The sequence below is a fragment of the Oncorhynchus keta genome, unplaced genomic scaffold (genome assembly GCF_023373465.1).
Source record: "Oncorhynchus keta strain PuntledgeMale-10-30-2019 unplaced genomic scaffold, Oket_V2 Un_contig_1599_pilon_pilon, whole genome shotgun sequence".
NCBI lineage: Eukaryota > Metazoa > Chordata > Actinopteri > Salmoniformes > Salmonidae > Oncorhynchus > Oncorhynchus keta.
Genome location: NW_026279648.1, coordinates 46,206 through 66,855, shown reverse-complemented (window position 1 = coordinate 66,855; position 20,650 = coordinate 46,206).

The following is a 20,650-nucleotide window of genomic DNA, read 5'->3' as shown; positions in this document are numbered from 1 at the left end:
AAACTTGCCTTTTCAGTGGTCTGAATAATATAAATCCTGGTAAACTTGCCTTTTCAGTGGTCTGAATAATATAAATCCTGGTAAACTTGCCTTTTCAGTGGTCTGAATAATATAAATCCTGGTAAACTTGCCTTTTCAGTGGTCTGAATAATATAAATCCTGGTAAACTTGCCTTTTCAGTGGTCTGAATAATATAAATCCTGGTAAACTTGCCTTTTCAGTGGTCTGAATAATATAAATCCTGGTAAACTTGCCTTTTCAGTGGTCTGAATAATATAAATCCTGGTAAACTTGCCTTTTCAGTGGTCTGAATAATATAAATCCTGGTAAACTTGCCTTTTCAGTGGTCTGAATAATATAAATCCTGGTAAACTTGCCTTTTCAGTGGTCTGAATAATATAAATCCTGGTAAACTTGCCTTTTCAGTGGTCTGAATAATATAAATCCTGGTAAACTTGCCTTTTCAGTGGTCTGAATAATATAAATCCTGGTAAACTTGCCTTTTCAGTGGTCTGAATAATATAAATCCTGGTAAACTTGCCTTTTCAGTGGTCTGAATAATATAAATCCTGGTAAACTTGCCTTTTCAGTGGTCTGAATAAACTTGCCTTTTCAGTGGTCTGAATAATATAAATCCTGGTAAACTTGCCTTTTCAGTGGTCTGAATAATATAAATCCTGGTAAACTTGCCTTTTCAGTGGTCCTGGTCTGAATAATATAAATCCTGGTAAACTTGCCTTTTCAGTGGTCTGAATAATATAAATCCTGGTAAACTTGCCTTTTCAGTGGTCTGAATAATATAAATCCTGGTAAACTTGCCTTTTCAGTGGTCTGAATAATATAAATCCTGGTAAACTTGCCTTTTCAGTGGTCTGAATAATATAAATTGCCTGGTCTGAATAATATAAATCCTGGTAAACTTGCCTTTTCAGTGGTCTGAATAATATAAATCCTGGTAAACTTGCCTTTTCAGTGGTCTGAATAATATAAATCCTGGTAAACTTGCCTTTTCAGTGGTCTGAATAATATAAATCCTGGTAAACTTGCCTTTTCAGTGGTCTGAATAATATAAATCCTGGTAAACTTGCCTTTTCAGTGGTCTGAATAATATAAATCCTGGTAAACTTGCCTTTTCAGTGGTCTGAATAATATAAATCCTGGTAAACTTGCCTTTTCAGTGGTCTGAATAATATAAATCCTGGTAAACTTGCCTTTTCAGTGGTCTGAATAATATAAATCCTGGTAAACTTGCCTTTTCAGTGGTCTGAATAATATAAATCCTGGTAAACTTGCCTTTTCAGTGGTCTGAATAATATACATCCTGGTCTGTTGGCCTGGTAAACTTGCCTTTTCAGTGGTCTGAATAATATAAATCCTGGTAAACTTGCCTTTTCAGTGGTCTGAATAATATAAATCCTGGTAAACTTGCCTTTTTTCAGTGGTCTGAATAATATAAATCCTGGTAAACTTGCCTTTTCAGTGGTCTGAATAATATAAATCCTGGTAAACTTGCCTTTTCAGTGGTCTGAATAATATAAATCCTGGTAAACTTGCCTTTTCAGTGGTCTGAATAATATAAATCCTGGTAAACTTGCCTTTTCAGTGGTCTGAATAATATAAATCCTGGTAAACTTGCCTTTTCAGTGGTCTGAATAATATAAATCCTGGTAAACTTGCCTTTTCAGTGGTCTGAATAATATAAATCCTGGTAAACTTGCCTTTTCAGTGGTCTGAATAATATAAATCCTGGTAAACTTGCCTTTTCAGTGGTCTGAATAATATAAATCCTGGTAAACTTGCCTTTTCAGTGGTCTGAATAATATAAATCCTGGTAAACTTGCCTTTTCAGTGGTCTGAATAATATAAATCTGGTAAACTTGCCTTTTCAGTGGTCTGAATAATATAAATCCTGGTAAACTTGCCTTTTCAGTGGTCTGAATAATATAAATCCTGGTAAACTTGCCTTTTCAGTGGTCTGAATAATATAAATCCTGGTAAACTTGCCTTTTCAGTGGTCTGAATAATATAAATCCTGGTAAACTTGCCTTTTCAGTGGTCTGAATAATATAAATCCTGGTAAACTTGCCTTTTCAGTGGTCTGAATAATATAAATCCTGGTAAACTTGCCTTTTCAGTGGTCTGAATAATATAAATCCTGGTAAACTTGCCTTTTCAGTGGTCTGAATAATATAAATCCTGGTAAACTTGCCTTTTCAGTGGTCTGAATAATATAAATCCTGGTAAACTTGCCTTTTCAGTGGTCTGAATAATATAAATCCTGGTAAACTTGCCTTTTCAGTGGTCTGAATAATATAAATCCTGGTAAACTTGCCTTTTCAGTGGTCTGAATAATATAAATCCTGGTAAACTTGCCTTTTCAGTGGTCTGAATAATATAAATCCTGGTAAACTTGCCTTTTCAGTGGTCTGAATAATATAAATCCTGGTAAACTTGCCTTTTCAGTGGTCTGAATAATATAAATCCTGGTCTTTTCAGTGGTCTGAATAATATAAATCCTGGTAAACTTGCCTTTTCAGTGGTCTGAATAATATAAATCCTGGTAAACTTGCCTTTTCAGTGGTCTGAATAATATAAATCCTGGTAAAAACTTGCCTTTTCAGTGGTCTGAATAATATAAATCCTGGTAAACTTGCCTTTTCAGTGGTCTGAATAATATAAATCCTGGTAAACTTGCCTTTTCAGTGGTCTGAATAATATAAATCCTGGTAAACTTGCCTTTTCAGTGGTCTGAATAATATAAATCCTGGTAAACTTGCCTTTTCAGTGGTCTGAATAATATAAACTTGCCTGGTAAACTTGCCTTTTCAGTGGTCTGAATAATATAAATCCTGGTAAACTTGCCTTTTCAGTGGTCTGAATAATATAAATCCTGGTAAACTTGCCTTTTCAGTGGTCTGAATAATATAAATCCTGGTAAACTTGCCTTTTCAGTGGTCTGAATAATATAAATCCTGGTCTGCCTTTTCAGTGGTCTGAATAATATAAATAAAACTTGCCTTTTCAGTGGTCTGAATAATATAAATCCTGGTAAACTTGCCTTTTCAGTGGTCTGAATAATATAAATCCTGGTAAACTTGCCTTTTCAGTGGTCTGAATAATATAAATCTGGTCTGTCAGTGGTCTGATGGCCTGGTAAACTTGCCTGTGGTCTGAATAATATAAATCCTGGTAAACTTGCCTTTTCAGTGGTCTGAATAATATCTGAATAATAATAAATCCTGGTAAACTTGCCTTTTCAGTGGTCTGAATAATATAAATCCTGGTAAACTTGCCTTTTCAGTGGTCTGAATAATATAAATCCTGGTAAACTTGCCTTTTCAGTGGTCTGAATAATATAAATCCTGGTAAACTTGCCTTTTCAGTGGTCTGAATAATATAAATCCTGGTAAACTTGCCTTTTCAGTGGTCTGAATAATATAAATCCTGGTAAACTTGCCTTTTCAGTGGTCTGAATAATATAAATCCTGGTAAACTTGCCTTTTCAGTGGTCTGAATAATATAAATCCTGGTAAACTTGCCTTTTCAGTGGTCTGAATAATATAAATCCTGGTAAACTTGCCTTTTCAGTGGTCTGAATAATATAAATCTTAAACTTGCCTTTTCAGTGGTCTGAATAATATAAATCCTGGTAAACTTGCCTTTTCAGTGGTCTGAATAATATAAATCCTGGTAAACTTGCCTTTTCAGTGGTCTGAATAATATAAATGCCTGGTAAACTTGGCCTGGTAAACTTGCCTTTTCAGTGGTCTGAATAATATAAATCCTGGTAAACTTGCCTTTTCAGTGGTCTGAATAATATAAATAAACTTGCCTTTTCAAATAATGTAAATCCTGGTAAACTTGCCTTTTCAGTGGTCTGAATAATATAAATCCTGGTAAACTTGCCTTTTCAGTGGTCTGAATAATATAAATCCTGGTAAACTTGCCTTTTCAGTGGTCTGAATAATATAAATCCTGGTAAACTTGCCTTTTCAGTGGTCTGAATAATATAAATCCTGGTAAACTTGCCTTTTCAGTGGTCTGAATAATATAAATCCTGGTAAACTTGCCTTTTCAGTGGTCTGAATAATATAAATCCTGGTAAACTTGCCTTTTCAGTGGTCTGAATAATATAAATCCTGGTAAACTTGCCTTTTCAGTGGTCTGAATAATATAAATCCTGGTAAACTTGCCTTTTCAGTGGTCTGAATAATATAAATCCTGGTAAACTTGCCTTTTCAGTGGTCTGAATAATATAAATCCTGGTAAACTTGCCTTTTCAGTGGTCTGAATAATATAAATCCTGGTAAACTTGCCTTTTCAGTGGTCTGAATAATATAAATCCTGGTAAACTTGCCTTTTCAGTGGTCTGAATAATATAAATCCTGGTAAACTTGCCTTTTCAGTGGTCTGAATAATATAAATCCTGGTAAACTTGCCTTTTCAGTGGTCTGAATAATATAAATCCTGGTAAACTTGCCTTTTCAGTGGTCTGAATAATATAAATCCTGGTAATAATATAAATCTTGCCTTTTTTCAGTGGTCTGAATAATATAAATCCTGGTAAACTTGCCTTTTCAGTGGTCTGAATAATATAAATCCTGGTAAACTTGCCTTTTCAGTGGTCTGAATAATATAAATCCTGGTAAACTTGCCTTAAACTTGCCTTTTCAGTGGTCTGAATAATATAAATCCTGGTAAACTTGCCTTTTCAGTGGTCTGAATAATATAAATGGTCCTGGTAAACTTGCCTTTTCAGTGGTCTGAATAATATAAATCCTGGTAAACTTGCCTTTTCAGTGGTCTGAATAATATAAACTTGCCTGGTCTGAATAATATAAATCTGGTAAACTTGCCTTTTCAGTGGTCTGAATAATATAAATCCTGGTAAACTTGCCTTTTCAGTGGTCTGAATAATATAAATCCTGGTAAACTTGCCTTTTCAGTGGTCTGAATAATATAAATCCTGGTAAACTTGCCTTTTCAGTGGTCTGAATAATATAAATCCTGGTAAACTTGCCTTTTCAGTGGTCTGAATAATATAAATCCTGGTAAACTTGCCTTTTCAGTGGTCTGAATAATATAAATCCTGGTAAACTTGCCTTTTCAGTGGTCTGAATAATATAAATCCTGGTAAACTTGCCTTTTCAGTGGTCTGAATAATATAAATCCTGGTAAACTTGCCTTTTCAGTGGTCTGAATAATATAAATCCTGGTAAACTTGCCTTTTCAGTGGTCTGAATAATATAAATCCTGGTAAACTTGCCTTTTCAGTGGTCTGAATAATATAAATCCTGGTAAACTTGCCTTTTCAGTGGTCTGAATAATATAAATCCTGGTAAACTTGCCTTTTCAGTGGTCTGAATAATATAAATCCTGGTAAACTTGCCTTTTCAGTGGTCTGAATAATATAAATCCTGGTAAACTTGCCTTTTCAGTGGTCTGAATAATATAAATCCTGGTAAACTTGCCTTTTTTCAGTGGTCTGAATAATATAAATCCTGGTAAACTTGCCTTTTCAGTGGTCTGAATAATATAAATCCTGGTAAACTTGCCTTTTCAGTGGTCTGAATAATATAAATCCTGGTAAACTTGCCTTTTCAGTGGTCTGAATAATATAAATCCTGGTAAACTTGCCTTTTCAGTGGTCTGAATAATATAAATCCTGGTAAACTTGCCTTTTCAGTGGTCTGAATAATTAAATCAGTGTGGTCTGAATAATATAAATCCTGGTAAACTTGCCTTTTCAGTGGTCCTGGTAAACTTGCCTTTTCAGTGGTCTGAATAATATAAATCCTGGTAAACTTGCCTTTTCAGTGGTCTGAATAATATAAATCCTGGTAAACTTGCCTTTTCAGTGGTCTGAATAATATAAATCCTGGTAAACTTGCCTTTTCAGTGGTCTGAATAATATAAATTGCCTTTTCAGTGGTCTGAATAATATAAATCCTGGTAAACTTGCCTTTTCAGTGGTCTGAATAATATAAATCCTGGTAAACTTGCCTTTTCAGTGGTCTGAATAATATAAATCCTGGTAAACTTGCCTTTTCAGTGGTCTGAATAATATAAATCCTGGTAAACTTGCCTTTTCAGTGGTCTGAATAATACTTTGCCTTTTCAGTGGTCTGAATAATATAAATCCTGGTAAACTTGCCTTTTCAGTGGTCTGAATAAACTTGCCTTTTCAGTGGTCTGAATAATATAAATCCTGGTAAACTTGCCTTTTCAGTGGTCTGAATAATATAAATCCTGGTAAACTTGCCTTTTCAGTGGTCTGAATAATATAAATCCTGGTCTTTTCAGTGGTCTGAATAATATAAATCCTGGTAAACTTGCCTTTTCAGTGGTCTGAATAATATAAATCCTGGTAAACTTGCCTTTTCAGTGGTCTGAATAATATAAATCCTGGTAAACTTGCCTTTTCAGTGGTCTGAATAATATAAATCCTGGTAAACTTGCCTTTTCAGTGGTCTGAATAATATAAATCCTGGTAAACTGTTGGCCTGGTGGTCTGAACTTGCCTTTTCAGTGGTCTGAATAATATAAATCCTGGTAAACTTGCCTTTTCAGTGGTCTGAATAATATAAATCCTGGTAAACTTGCCTTTTCAGTGGTCTGAATAATATAAATCCTGGTAAACTTGCCTTTTTTCAGTGGTCTGAATAATATAAATCCTGGTAAACTTGCCTTTTCAGTGGTCTGAATAATATAAATCCTGGTAAACTTGCCTTTTCAGTGGTCTGAATAATATAAATCCTGGTAAACTTGCCTTTTCAGTGGTCTGAATAATATAAATCCTGGTAAACTTGCCTTTTCAGTGGTCTGAATAATATAAACTTGCCTTTTCAGTGGTCTGAATAATATAAATCCTGGTAAACTTGCCTTTTCAGTGGTCTGAATAATATAAATCCTGGTAAACTTGCCTTTTCAGTGGTCTGAATAATATAAATCCTGGTAAACTTGCCTTTTCAGTGGTCTGAATAATATAAATCCTGGTAAACTTGCCTTTTCAGTGGTCTGAATAATATAAATCCTGGTAAACTTGCCTTTTCAGTGGTCTGAATAATATAAATCCTGGTAAACTTGCCTTTTCAGTGGTCTGAATAATATAAATCCTGGTAAACTTGCCTTTTCAGTGGTCTGAATAATATAAATCCTGGTAAACTTGCCTTTTCAGTGGTCTGAATAATATAAATCTGGTAAACTTGCCTTTTCAGTGGTCTGAATAATATAAATCCTGGTAAACTTGCCTTTTCAGTGGTCTGAATAATATAAATTGCCTGTGTCTGAATAATATAAATCTTAAACTTGCCTTTTCAGTGGTCTGAATAATATAAATCCTGGTAAACTTGCCTTTTCAGTGGTCTGAATAATATAAATCCTGGTAAACTTGCCTTTTCAGTGGTCTGAATAATATAAATCCTGGTAAACTTGCCTTTTCAGTGGTCTGAATAATATAAATCCTGGTAAACTTGCCTTTTCAGTGGTCTGAATAATATAAATCCTGGTAAACTTGCCTTTTCAGTGGTCTGAATAATATAAATCCTGGTAAACTTGCCTTTTCAGTGGTCTGAATAATATAAATCCTGGTAAACTTGCCTTTTCAGTGGTCTGAATAATATAAATCCTGGTAAACTTGCCTTTTCAGTGGTCTGAATAATATAAATCCTGGTAAACTTGCCTTTTCAGTGGTCTGAATAATATAAATCCTGGTAAACTTGCCTTTTCAGTGGTCTGAATAATATAAATCCTGGTCTTGCCTTTTCAGTGGTCTGAATAATATAAATCCTGGTAAACTTGCCTTTTCAGTGATCTGAATAATATAAATCCTGGTAAACTTGCCTTTTCAGTGGTCTGAATAATATAAATCCTGGTAAACTTAAACTTGCCTTTTCAGTGGTCTGAATAATATAAATCCTGGTAAACTTGCCTTTTCAGTGGTCTGAATAATATAAATCCTGGTAAACTTGCCTTTTCAGTGGTCTGAATAATATAAATCCTGGTAAACTTGCCTTTTCAGTGGTCTGAATAATATAAATCCTGGTAAACTTGCCTTTTCAGTGGTCTGAATAATGTAAATCCTGGTAAACTTGCCTTTTCAGTGGTCTGAATAATATAAATCCTGGTAAACTTGCCTTTTCAGTGGTCTGAATAATATAAATCCTGGTAAACTTGCCTTTTCAGTGGTCTGAATAATATAAATCCTGGTAAACTTGCCTTTTCAGTGGTCTGAATAATATAAATAAACTTGCCTTTTCAGTGGTCTGAATAATATAAATCTGGTGGTCTGTTGGCCTGGTAACTGCCTTTTCAGTGGTCTGAATAATATAAATCCTGGTAAACTTGCCTTTTCAGTGGTCTGAATAATATAAATCCTGGTAAACTTGCCTTTTCAGTGGTCTGAATAATATAAATCCTGGTAAACTTGCCTTTTCAGTGGTCTGAATAATATAAATCCTGGTAAACTTGCCTTTTCAGTGGTCTGAATAATATAAATCCTGGTAAACTTGCCTTTTCAGTGGTCTGAATAATATAAATCCTGGTAAACTTGCCTTTTCAGTGGTCTGAATAATATAAATCCTGGTAAACTTGCCTTTTCAGTGGTCTGAATAATATAAATCCTGGTAAACTTGCCTTTTCAGTGGTCTGAATAATATAAATCCTGGTAAACTTGCCTTTTCAGTGGTCTGAATAATATAAATCCTGGTAAACTTGCCTTTTCAGTGGTCTGAATAATATAAATCCTGGTAAACTTGCCTTTTCAGTGGTCTGAATAATATAAATCCTGGTAAACTTGCCTTTTCAGTGGTCTGAATAATATAAATCCTGGTAAACTTGCCTTTTCAGTGGTCTGAATAATATAAATCCTGGTCTGTTGGCCTGGTAAACTTGCCTTTTCAGTGGTCTGAATAATATACATCCTGGTCTGTTGGCCTGGTAAACTTGCCTTTTCAGTGGTCTGAATAATATAAATCCTGGTAAACTTGCCTTTTCAGTGGTCTGAATAATATAAATCCTGGTAAACTTGCCTTTTCAGTGGTCTGAATAATGTAAATCCTGGTAAACTTGCCTTTTCAGTGGTCTGAATAATATAAATCCTGGTAAACTTGCCTTTTCAGTGGTCTGAATAATATAAATCCTGGTAAACTTGCCTTTTCAGTGGTCTGAATAATATAAATCCTGGTAAACTTGCCTTTTCAGTGGTCTGAATAATATAAATCCTGGTAAACTTGCCTTTTCAGTGGTCTGAATAATATAAATCCTGGTAAACTTGCCTTTTCAGTGGTCTGAATAATATAAATCCTGGTAAACTTGCCTTTTCAGTGGTCTGAATAATATAAATCCTGGTAAACTTGCCTTTTCAGTGGTCTGAATAATATAAATCCTGGTAAACTTGCCTTTTCAGTGGTCTGAATAATATAAATCCTGGTAGTGCCTTTTCAGTGGTCTGAATAATATAAATCCTGGTCTGAATAATATAAATCCTGGTAAACTTGCCTTTTCAGTGGTCTGAATAATATAAATCCTGGTAAACTTGCCTTTTCAGTGGTCTGAATAATATAAATCCTGGTAAACTTGCCTTTTCAGTGGTCTGAATAATATAAATCCTGGTAAACTTGCCTTTTCAGTGGTCTGAATAATATAAATCCTGGTAAACTTGCCTTTTCAGTGGTCTGAATAATATAAATACTGGTCTGTTGGTCTGGTAAACTTGCCTTTTCAGTGGTCTGAATAATATAAATCCTGGTCTGAACTTAAACTTGCCTTTTCAGTGGTCTGAATAATATACATCCTGGTCTCCTGGTAAACTTGCCTTTTCAGTGGTCTGAATAATATAAATCCTGGTAAACTTGCCTTTTCAGTGGTCTGAATAATATAAATCCTGGTAAACTTGCCTTTTCAGTGGTCTGAATAATATAAATCCTGGTAAACTTGCCTTTTCAGTGGTCTGAATAATATAAATCCTGGTCTGTTGGCCTGGTAAACTTGCCTTTTCAGTGGTCTGAATAATATAAATCCTGGTAAACTTGCCTTTTCAGTGGTCTGAATAATATAAATCCTGGTAAACTTGCCTTTTCAGTGGTCTGAATAATATAAATCCTGGTAAACTTGCCTTTTCAGTGGTCTGAATAATATAAATCCTGGTAAACTTGCCTTTTCAGTGGTCTGAATAATATAAATCCTGGTCTTGCCTTTTCAGTGGTCTGAATAATATAAATCTGGTAAACTTGCCTTTTCAGTGGTCTGAATAATATAAATCCTGGTAAACTTGCCTTTTCAGTGGTCTGAATAATATAAATCCTGGTAAACTTGCTTTTCAGTGGTCTGAATAATATAAATCCTGGTAAACTTGCCTTTTCAGTGGTCTGAATAATATAAATCCTGGTAAACTTGCCTTTTCAGTGGTCTGAATAATATAAATCCTGGTAAACTTGCCTTTTCAGTGGTCTGAATAATATAAATCCTGGTAAACTTGCCTTTTCAGTGGTCTGAATAATATAAATCCTGGTAAACTTGCCTTTTCAGTGGTCTGAATAATATAAATCTGGTAAACTTGCCTTTTCAGTGGTCTGAATAATATAAATCCTGGTAAACTTGCTGTTGTGGTCCTGGTAAACTTGCCTTTTCAGTGGTCTGAATAATATAAATCCTGTCTTGCCTTTCAAAATGGCCTGGTAAACTTGCCTTTTCAGTGGTCTGAATAATATAAATCCTGGTAAACTTGCCTTTTCAGTGGTCTGAATAATATAAATCCTGGTAAACTTGCCTTTTCAGTGGTCTGAATAATATAAATCCTGGTAAACTTGCCTTTTCAGTGGTCTGAATAATATAAATCCTGGTAAACTTGCCTTTTCAGTGGTCTGAATAATATAAATCCTGGTAAACTTGCCTTTTCAGTGGTCTGAATAATATAAATCCTGGTAAACTTGCCTTTTCAGTGGTCTGAATAATATAAATCCTGGTAAACTTGCCTTTTCAGTGGTCTGAATAATATAAATCCTGGTAAACTTGCCTTTTCAGTGGTCTGAATAATATAAATCCTGGTAAACTTGCCTTTTCAGTGGTCTGAATAATATAAATCCTGGTAAACTTGCCTTTTCAGTGGTCTGAATAATATAAATCCTGGTCTGTTGGTCTGGTAAACTTGCCTTTTCAGTGATCTGAATAATATAAATCCTGGTAAACTTGCCTTTTCAGTGGTCTGAATAATATAAATCCTGGTAAACTTGCCTTTTCAGTGGTCTGAATAATATAAATCCTGGTAAACTTGCCTTTTCAGTGGTCTGAATAATATAAATCCTGGTAAACTTGCCTTTTCAGTGGTCTGAATAATATAAATCCTGGTAAACTTGCCTTTTCAGTGGTCTGAATAATATAAATCCTGGTAAACTTGCCTTTTCAGTGGTCTGAATAATATAAATCCTGGTAAACTTGCCTTTTCAGTGGTCTGAATAATATAAATCCTGGTAAACTTGCCTTTTCAGTGGTCTGAATAATATAAATCCTGGTCTGTTGGCCTGGTAAACTTGCCTTTTCAGTGGTCTGAATAATATAAATCCTGGTAAACTTGCCTTTTCAGTGGTCTGAATAATATAAATCCTGTAAACTTGCCTTTTCAGTGGTCTGAATAATATAAATCCTGGTCTTGTTTTCAGTGGTCTGAATAATAAATCTGGTAAACTTGCCTTTTCAGTGGTCTGAATAATATAAATCCTGGTAAACTTGCCTTTTCAGTGGTCTGAATAATATAAATTGCCTGTGTAAACTTGCCTTTTCAGTGGTCTGAATAATATAAATCCTGGTAAACTTGCCTTTTCAGTGGTCTGAATAATATAAATCCTGGTAAACTTGCCTTTTCAGTGGTCTGAATAATATAAATCCTGGTCTGTTGGCCTGGTAAACTTGCCTTTTCAGTGGTCTGAATAATATAAATCCTGGTAAACTGTTTTCAGGTCCTGGTAAACTTGCCTTTTCAGTGGTCTGAATAATATAAATCCTGGTAAACTTGCCTTTTCAGGTCCTGGTAAACTTGCATTTTCAGTGGTCTGAATAATATAAATCCTGGTAAACTTGCCTTTTCAGTGGTCTGAATAATATAAATCCTGGTAAACTTGCCTTTTCAGTGGTCTGAATAATATAAATCCTGGTAAACTTGCCTTTTCAGTGGTCTGAATAATATAAATCCTGGTAAACTTGCCTTTTCAGTGGTCTGAATAATATAAATCCTGGTAAACTTGCCTTTTCAGTGGTCTGAATAATATAAATCCTGGTAAACTTGCCTTTTCAGTGGTCTGAATAATATAAATCCTGGTAAACTTGCCTTTTCAGTGGTCTGAATAATATAAATCCTGGTAAACTTGCCTTTTCAGTGGTCTGAATAATATAAATCCTGGTAAACTTGCCTTTTCAGTGGTCTGAATAATATAAATCCTGGTCTGTTGGTCTGGTAAACTTGCCTTTTCAGTGATCTGAATAATATAAATCCTGGTAAACTTGCCTTTTCAGTGGTCTGAATAATATAAATCCTGGTAAACTTGCCTTTTCAGTGGTCTGAATAATATAAATCCTGGTAAACTTGCCTTTTCAGTGGTCTGAATAATATAAATCCTGGTAAACTTGCCTTTTCAGTGGTCTGAATAATATAAATCCTGGTAAACTTGCCTTTTCAGTGGTCTGAATAATATAAATCCTGGTAAACTTGCCTTTTCAGTGGTCTGAATAATATAAATCCTGGTAAACTTGCCTTTTCAGTGGTCTGAATAATATAAATCCTGGTAAACTTGCCTTTTCAGTGGTCTGAATAATATAAATCCTGGTAAACTTGCCTTTTCAGTGGTCTGAATAATATAAATCCTGGTAAACTTGCCTTTTCAGTGGTCTGAATAATATAAATCCTGGTAAACTTGCCTTTTCAGTGGTCTGAATAATATAAATCCTGGTAAACTTGCCTTTTCAGTGGTCTGAATAATATAAATCCTGGTAAACTTGCCTTTTCAGTGGTCTGAATAATATAAATCCTGGTAAACTTGCCTTTTCAGTGGTCTGAATAATATAAATCCTGGTCTGTTGGCCTGGTAAACTTGCCTTTTCAGTGGTCTGAATAATATAAATCCTGGTAAACTTGCCTTTTCAGTGGTCTGAATAATATAAATCCTGGTAAACTTGCCTTTTCAGTGGTCTGAATAATATAAATCCTGGTAAACTTGCCTTTTCAGTGGTCTGAATAATATAAATCCTGGTAAACTTGCCTTTTCAGTGGTCTGAATAATATAAATCCTGGTAAACTTGCCTTTTCAGTGGTCTGAATAATATAAATCCTGGTAAACTTGCCTTTTCAGTGGTCTGAATAATATAAATCCTGGTAAACTTGCCTTTTCAGTGGTCTGAATAATATAAATCCTGGTAAACTTGCCTTTTCAGTGGTCTGAATAATATAAATCCTGGTAAACTTGCCTTTTCAGTGGTCTGAATAATATAAATCCTGGTAAACTTGCCTTTTCAGTGGTCTGAATAATATAAATCCTGGTAAACTTGCCTTTTCAGTGGTCTGAATAATATAAAACTTGCCTTTTCAGTGGTCTGGTAAACTTGCCTTTTCAGTGGTCTGAATAATATAAATCCTGGTAAACTTGCCTTTTCAGTGGTCTGAATAATATAAATCCTGGTCTTGCCTTTTCAGTGGTCTGAATAATATAAATCCTGGTAAACTTGCCTTTTCAGTGGTCTGAATAATATAAATCCTGGTAAACTTGCCTTTTCAGTGGTCTGAATAATATAAATCCTGGTAAACTTGCTGGTAAACTTGCTTGCTTTTCAGTGGTCTGAATAATATAAATCCTGGTAAACTTGCCTTTTCAGTGGTCTGAATAATATAAATCCTGGTAAACTTGCCTTTTCAGTGGTCTGAATAATATAAATCCTGGTAAACTTGCCTTTTCAGTGGTCTGAATAATATAAATCCTGGTAAACTTGCCTTTTCAGTGGTCTGAATAATATAAATCCTGGTAAACTTGCCTTTTCAGTGGTCTGAATAATATAAATCCTGGTAAACTTGCCTTTTCAGTGGTCTGAATAATATAAATCCTGGTAAACTTGCCTTTTCAGTGGTCTGAATAATATAAATCCTGGTAAACTTGCCTTTTCAGTGGTCTGAATAATATAAATCCTGGTAAACTTGCCTTTTCAGTGGTCTGAATAATATAAATCCTGGTAAACTTGCCTTTTCAGTGGTCTGAATAATATAAATCCTGGTAAACTTGCCTTTTCAGTGGTCTGAATAATATAAATCCTGGTCTGTTTTCAGGGTCTGAATAAACTTGCCTTTTCAGTGGTCTGAATAATATAAATCCTGGTAAACTTGCCTTTTCAGTGGTCTGAATAATATAAATCCTGGTAAACTTGCCTTTTCAGTGGTCTGAATAATATAAATCCTGGTCTGTTTCAGTGGTCTGAATAATATAAATCTGGTAAACTTGCCTTTTCAGTGGTCTGAATAATATAAATCCTGGTAAACTTGCCTTTTCAGTGGTCTGAATAATATAAATCCTGGTAAACTTGCCTTTTCAGTGGTCTGAATAATATAAATCCTGGTAAACTTGCCTTTTCAGTGGTCTGAATAATATAAATCCTGGTAAACTTGCCTTTTCAGTGGTCTGAATAATATAAATCCTGGTAAACTTGCCTTTTCAGTGGTCTGAATAATATAAATCCTGGTAAACTTGCCTTTTCAGTGGTCTGAATAATATAAATCCTGGTAAACTTGCCTTTTCAGTGGTCTGAATAATATAAATCCTGGTAAACTTGCCTTTTCAGTGGTCTGAATAATATAAATCCTGGTAAACTTGCCTTTTCAGTGGTCTGAATAATATAAATCCTGGTAAACTTGCCTTTTCAGTGGTCTGAATAATATAAATCCTGGTAAACTTGCCTTTTCAGTGGTCTGAATAATATAAATCCTGGTAAACTTGCCTTTTCAGTGGTCTGAATAATATAAATCCTGGTAAACTTGCCTTTTCAGTGGTCTGAATAATATAAATCCTGGTAAACTTGCCTTTTCAGTGGTCTGAATAATATAAATCCTGGTAAACTTGCCTTTTCAGTGGTCTGAATAATATAAATCCTGGTAAACTTGCCTTTTCAGTGGTCTGAATAATATAAATCCTGGTAAACTTGCCTTTTCAGTGGTCTGAATAATATAAATCCTGGTAAACTTGCCTTTTCAGTGGTCTGAATAATATAAATACTGGTCTGTTGGTCTGGTAAACTTGCCTTTTCAGTGGTCTGAATAATATAAATCCTGGTAAACTTGCCTTTTCAGTGGTCTGAATAATATAAATCCTGGTAAACTTGCCTTTTCAGTGGTCTGAATAATATAAATCCTGGTAAACTTGCCTTTTCAGTGGTCTGAATAATATAAATCCTGGTAAACTTGCCTTTTCAGTGGTCTGAATAATATAAATCCTGGTAAACTTGCCTTTTCAGTGGTCTGAATAATATAAATCCTGGTAAACTTGCCTTTTCAGTGGTCTGAATAATATAAATCCTGGTAAACTTGCCTTTTCAGTGGTCTGAATAATATAAATCCTGGTAAACTTGCCTTTTCAGTGGTCTGAATAATATAAATCCTGGTAAACTTGCCTTTTCAGTGGTCTGAATAATATAAATCCTGGTCTGTTGGTCTGGTAAACTTGCCTTTTCAGTGGTCTGAATAATATAAATCCTGGTAAACTTGCCTTTTCAGTGGTCTGAATAATATAAATCCTGGTAAACTTGCCTTTTCAGTGGTCTGAATAATATAAATCCTGGTAAACTTGCCTTTTCAGTGGTCTGAATAATATAAATCCTGGTAAACTTGCCTTTTCAGTGGTCTGAATAATATAAATCCTGGTAAACTTGCCTTTTCAGTGGTCTGAATAATATAAATCCTGGTAAACTTGCCTTTTCAGTGGTCTGAATAATATAAATCCTGGTAAACTTGCCTTTTCAGTGGTCTGAATAATATAAATCCTGGTAAACTTGCCTTTTCAGTGGTCTGAATAATATAAATCCTGGTAAACTTGCCTTTTCAGTGGTCTGAATAATATAAATCCTGGTAAACTTGCCTTTTCAGTGGTCTGAATAATATAAATCCTGGTAAACTTGCCTTTTCAGTGGTCTGAATAATATAAATCCTGGTAAACTTGCCTTTTCAGTGGTCTGAATAATATAAATCCTGGTAAACTTGCCTTTTCAGTGGTCTGAATAATATAAATCCTGGTAAACTTGCCTTTTCAGTGGTCTGAATAATATAAATCCTGGTAAACTTGCCTTTTCAGTGGTCTGAATAATATAAATCCTGGTAAACTTGCCTTTTCAGTGGTCTGAATAATATAAATCCTGGTAAACTTGCCTTTTCAGTGGTCTGAATAATATAAATCCTGGTAAACTTGCCTTTTCAGTGGTCTGAATAATATAAATCCTGGTAAACTTGCCTTTTCAGTGGTCTGAATAATATAAATCCTGGTAAACTTGCCTTTTCAGTGGTCTGAATAATATAAATCCTGGTAAACTTGCCTTTTCAGTGGTCTGAATAATATAAATCCTGGTAAACTTGCCTTTTCAGTGGTCTGAATAATATAAATCCTGGTAAACTTGCCTTTTCAGTGGTCTGAATAATATAAATCCTGGTAAACTTGCCTTTTCAGTGGTCTGAATAATATAAATCCTGGTAAACTTGCCTTTTCAGTGGTCTGAATAATATAAATCCTGGTAAACTTGCCTTTTCAGTGGTCTGAATAATATAAATCCTGGTAAACTTGCCTTTTCAGTGGTCTGAATAATATAAATCCTGGTAAACTTGCCTTTTCAGTGGTCTGAATAATATAAATCCTGGTAAACTTGCCTTTTCAGTGGTCTGAATAATATAAATCCTGGTAAACTTGCCTTTTCAGTGGTCTGAATAATATAAATCCTGGTAAACTTGCCTTTTCAGTGGTCTGAATAATATAAATCCTGGTAAACTTGCCTTTTCAGTGGTCTGAATAATATAAATCCTGGTAAACTTGCCTTTTCAGTGGTCTGAATAATATAAATCCTGGTAAACTTGCCTTTTCAGTGGTCTGAATAATATAAATCCTGGTAAACTTGCCTTTTCAGTGGTCTGAATAATATAAATCCTGGTAAACTTTGCCTTTTCAGTGGTCTGAATAATATAAATCCTGGTAAACTTGCCTTTTCAGTGGTCTGAATAATATAAATCCTGGTAAACTTGCCTTTTCAGTGGTCTGAATAATATAAATCCTGGCTGGTAAACTTGCCTTTTCAGTGGTCTGAATAATATAAATCCTGGTAAACTTGCCTTTTCAGTGGTCTGAATAATATAAATCCTGGTAAACTTGCCTTTTCAGTGGTCTGAATAATATAAATCCTGGTAAACTTGCCTTTTCAGTGGTCTGAATAATATAAATCCTGGTAAACTTGCCTTTTCAGTGGTCTGAATAATATAAATCCTGGTAAACTTGCCTTTTCAGTGGTCTGAATAATATAAATCCTGGTAAACTTGCCTTTTCAGTGGTCTGAATAATATAAATCCTGGTAAACTTGCCTTTTCAGTGGTCTGAATAATATAAATCCTGGTAAACTTGCCTTTTCAGTGGTCTGAAACTTGCCTTTTCAATATAAATCCTGGTAAACTTGCCTTTTCAGTGGTCTGAATAATATAAATCCTGGTAAATAATATAAATCTTTGCCTTTTCAGTGGTCTGAATAATATAAATCCTGGTAAACTTGCCTTTTCAGTGGTCTGAATAATATAAATCCTGGTAAACTTGCCTTTTCAGTGGTCTGAATAATATAAATCCTGGTGGTCTGAATAAACTTGCCTTTTCAGTGGTCTGAATAATATAAATCCTGGTAAACTTGCCTTTTCAGTGGTCTGAATAATATAAATCCTGGTAAACTTGCCTTTTCAGTGGTCTGAATAATATAAATCCTGGTAAACTTGCCTTTTCAGTGGTCTGAATAATATAAATCCTGGTAAACTTGCCTTTTCAGTGGTCTGAATAATATAAATCCTGGTAAACTTGCCTTTTCAGTGGTCTGAATAATATAAATCCTGGTAAACTTGCCTTTTCAGTGGTCTGAATAATATAAATCCTGGTAAACTTGCCTTTTCAGTGACCTGAATAATATAAATCCTGGTAAACTTGCCTTTTCAGTGGTCTGAATAATATAAATCCTGGTAAACTTGCCTTTTCAGTGGTCTGAATAATATAAATCCTGGTAAACTTGCCTTTTCAGTGGTCTGAATAATATAAATCCTGGTAAACTTGCCTTTTCAGTGGTCTGAATAATATAAATCCTGGTAAACTTGCCTTTTCAGTGGTCTGAATAATATAAATCCTGGTAAACTTGCCTTTTCAGTGGTCTGAATAATATAAATCCTGGTAAACTTGCCTTTTCAGTGGTCTGAATAATATAAATCCTGGTAAACTTGCCTTTTCAGTGGTCTGAATAATATAAATCCTGGTAAACTTGCCTTTTCAGTGGTCTGAATAATATAAATCCTGGTAAACTTGCCTTTTCAGTGGTCTGAATAATATAAATCCTGGTAACCTTGCCTTTTCAGTGGTCTGAATAATATAAATCCTGGTAAACTTGCCTTTTCAGTGGTCTGAATAATATAAATCCTGGTAAACTTGCCTTTTCAGTGGTCTGAATAATATAAATCCTGGTAAACTTGCCTTTTCAGTGGTCTGAATAATGTAAATCCAGGTCTGTTGGCCTGGTAAACTTGCCTTTTCAGCAGTTACAGTAACAAAGCTGACAAGGTTTACAAGCATTTACATTTACATTTAAGTCATTTAGCAGACGCTCTTATCCAGAGCGACTTACAAATTGGTGCATTCACCTTATGACATCCAGTAGAACAGTCACTTTACAATAGTGCATCTAAATCTTAAAGGGGGGTGAGAAGGATTACTTATCCTATCCTAGGTATTCCTTAAAGAGGTGGGGTTTCAGGTGTCTCCGGAAGGTGGTGATTGACTCCGCTGTCCTGGCGTCGTGAGGGAGTTTGTTCCACCATTGGGGGGCCAGAGCAGCGAACAGTTTTGACTGGGCTGAGCGGGAACTGTACTTCCTCAGTGGTAGGGAGGCGAGCAGGCCAGAGGTGGATGAACGCAGTGCCCTTGTTTGGGTGTAGGGCCTGATCAGAGCCTGGAGGTACTGAGGTGCCGTTCCCCTCACAGCTCCGTAGGCAAGCACCATGGTCTTGTAGCGGATGCGAGCTTCAACTGGAAGCCAGTGGAGAGAGTGGAGGAGCGGGGTGACGTGAGAGAACTTGGGAAGGTTGAACACCAGACGGGCTGCGGCGTTCTGGATGAGTTGTAGGGGTTTAATGGCACAGGCAGGGAGCCCAGCCAACAGCGAGTTGCAGTAATCCAGACGGGAGATGACAAGTGCCTGGATTAGGACCTGCGCCGCTTCCTGTGTGAGGCAGGGTCGAACTCTGCGGATGTTGTAGAGCATGAACCTACAGGAACGGGCCACCGCCTTGATGTTAGTTGAGAACGACAGGGTGTTGTTCAGGATCACGCCAAGGTTCTTAGCGCTCTGGGAGGAGGACACAATGGAGTTGTCAAAAGTGATGGCGAGATCATGGAACGGGCAGTCCTTCCCCGGGAGGAAGAGCAGCTCCGTCTTGCCGAGGTTCAGCTTGAGGTGGTGATCCGTCATCCACACTGATATGTCTGCCAGACATGCAGAGATGCGATTCGCCACCTGGTCATCAGAAGGGGGAAAGGAGAAGATTAATTGTGTGTCGTCTGCATAGCAATGATAGGAGAGACCATGTGAGGTTATGACAGAGCCAAGTGACTTGGTGTATAGCGAGAATAGGAGAGGGCCTAGAACAGAGCCCTGGGGACACCAGTGGTGAGAGCGCGTGGTGAGGAGACAGATTCTCGCCACGCCACCTGGTAGGAGCGACCTGTCAGGTAGGACGCAATCCAAGCGTGGGCCGCGCCGGAGATGCCCAACTCGGAGAGGGTGGAGAGGAGGATCTGATGGTTCACAGTATCGAAGGCAGCCGATAGGTCTAGAAGGATGAGAGCAGAGGAGAGAGAGTTAGCTTTAGCGGTGCGGAGCGCCTCCGTGATACAGAGAAGAGCAGTCTCAGTTGAATGACTAGTCTTGAAACCTGACTGATTTGGATCGAGAAGGTCATTCAGAGAGAGATAGCGTGAGAGCTGGCCAAGGACGGCACGTTCAAGAGTTTTGGAGAGAAAAGAAAGAAGGGATACTGGTCTGTAGTTGTTGACATCGGAGGGATCGAGTGTAGGTTTTTTCAGAAGGGGTGCAACTCTCGCTCTCTTGAAGACGGAAGGGACGTAGCCAGCGGTCAGGGATGAGTTGATGAGCGAGGTGAGGTAAGGGAGAAGGTCTCCGGAAATGGTCTGGAGAAGAGAGGAGGGGATAGGGTCAAGCGGGCAGGTTGTTGGGCGGCCGGCCGTCACAAGACGTGAGATTTCATCTGGAGAGAGGGGAGAAAGAGGTCAGAGCACAGGGTAGGGCAGTGTGAGCAGAACCAGCGGTGTCGTTTGACTTAGCAAACGAGGATCTGATGTCATCTACCTTCTTTTCAAAGTGGTTGACGAAGTCATCTGCAGAG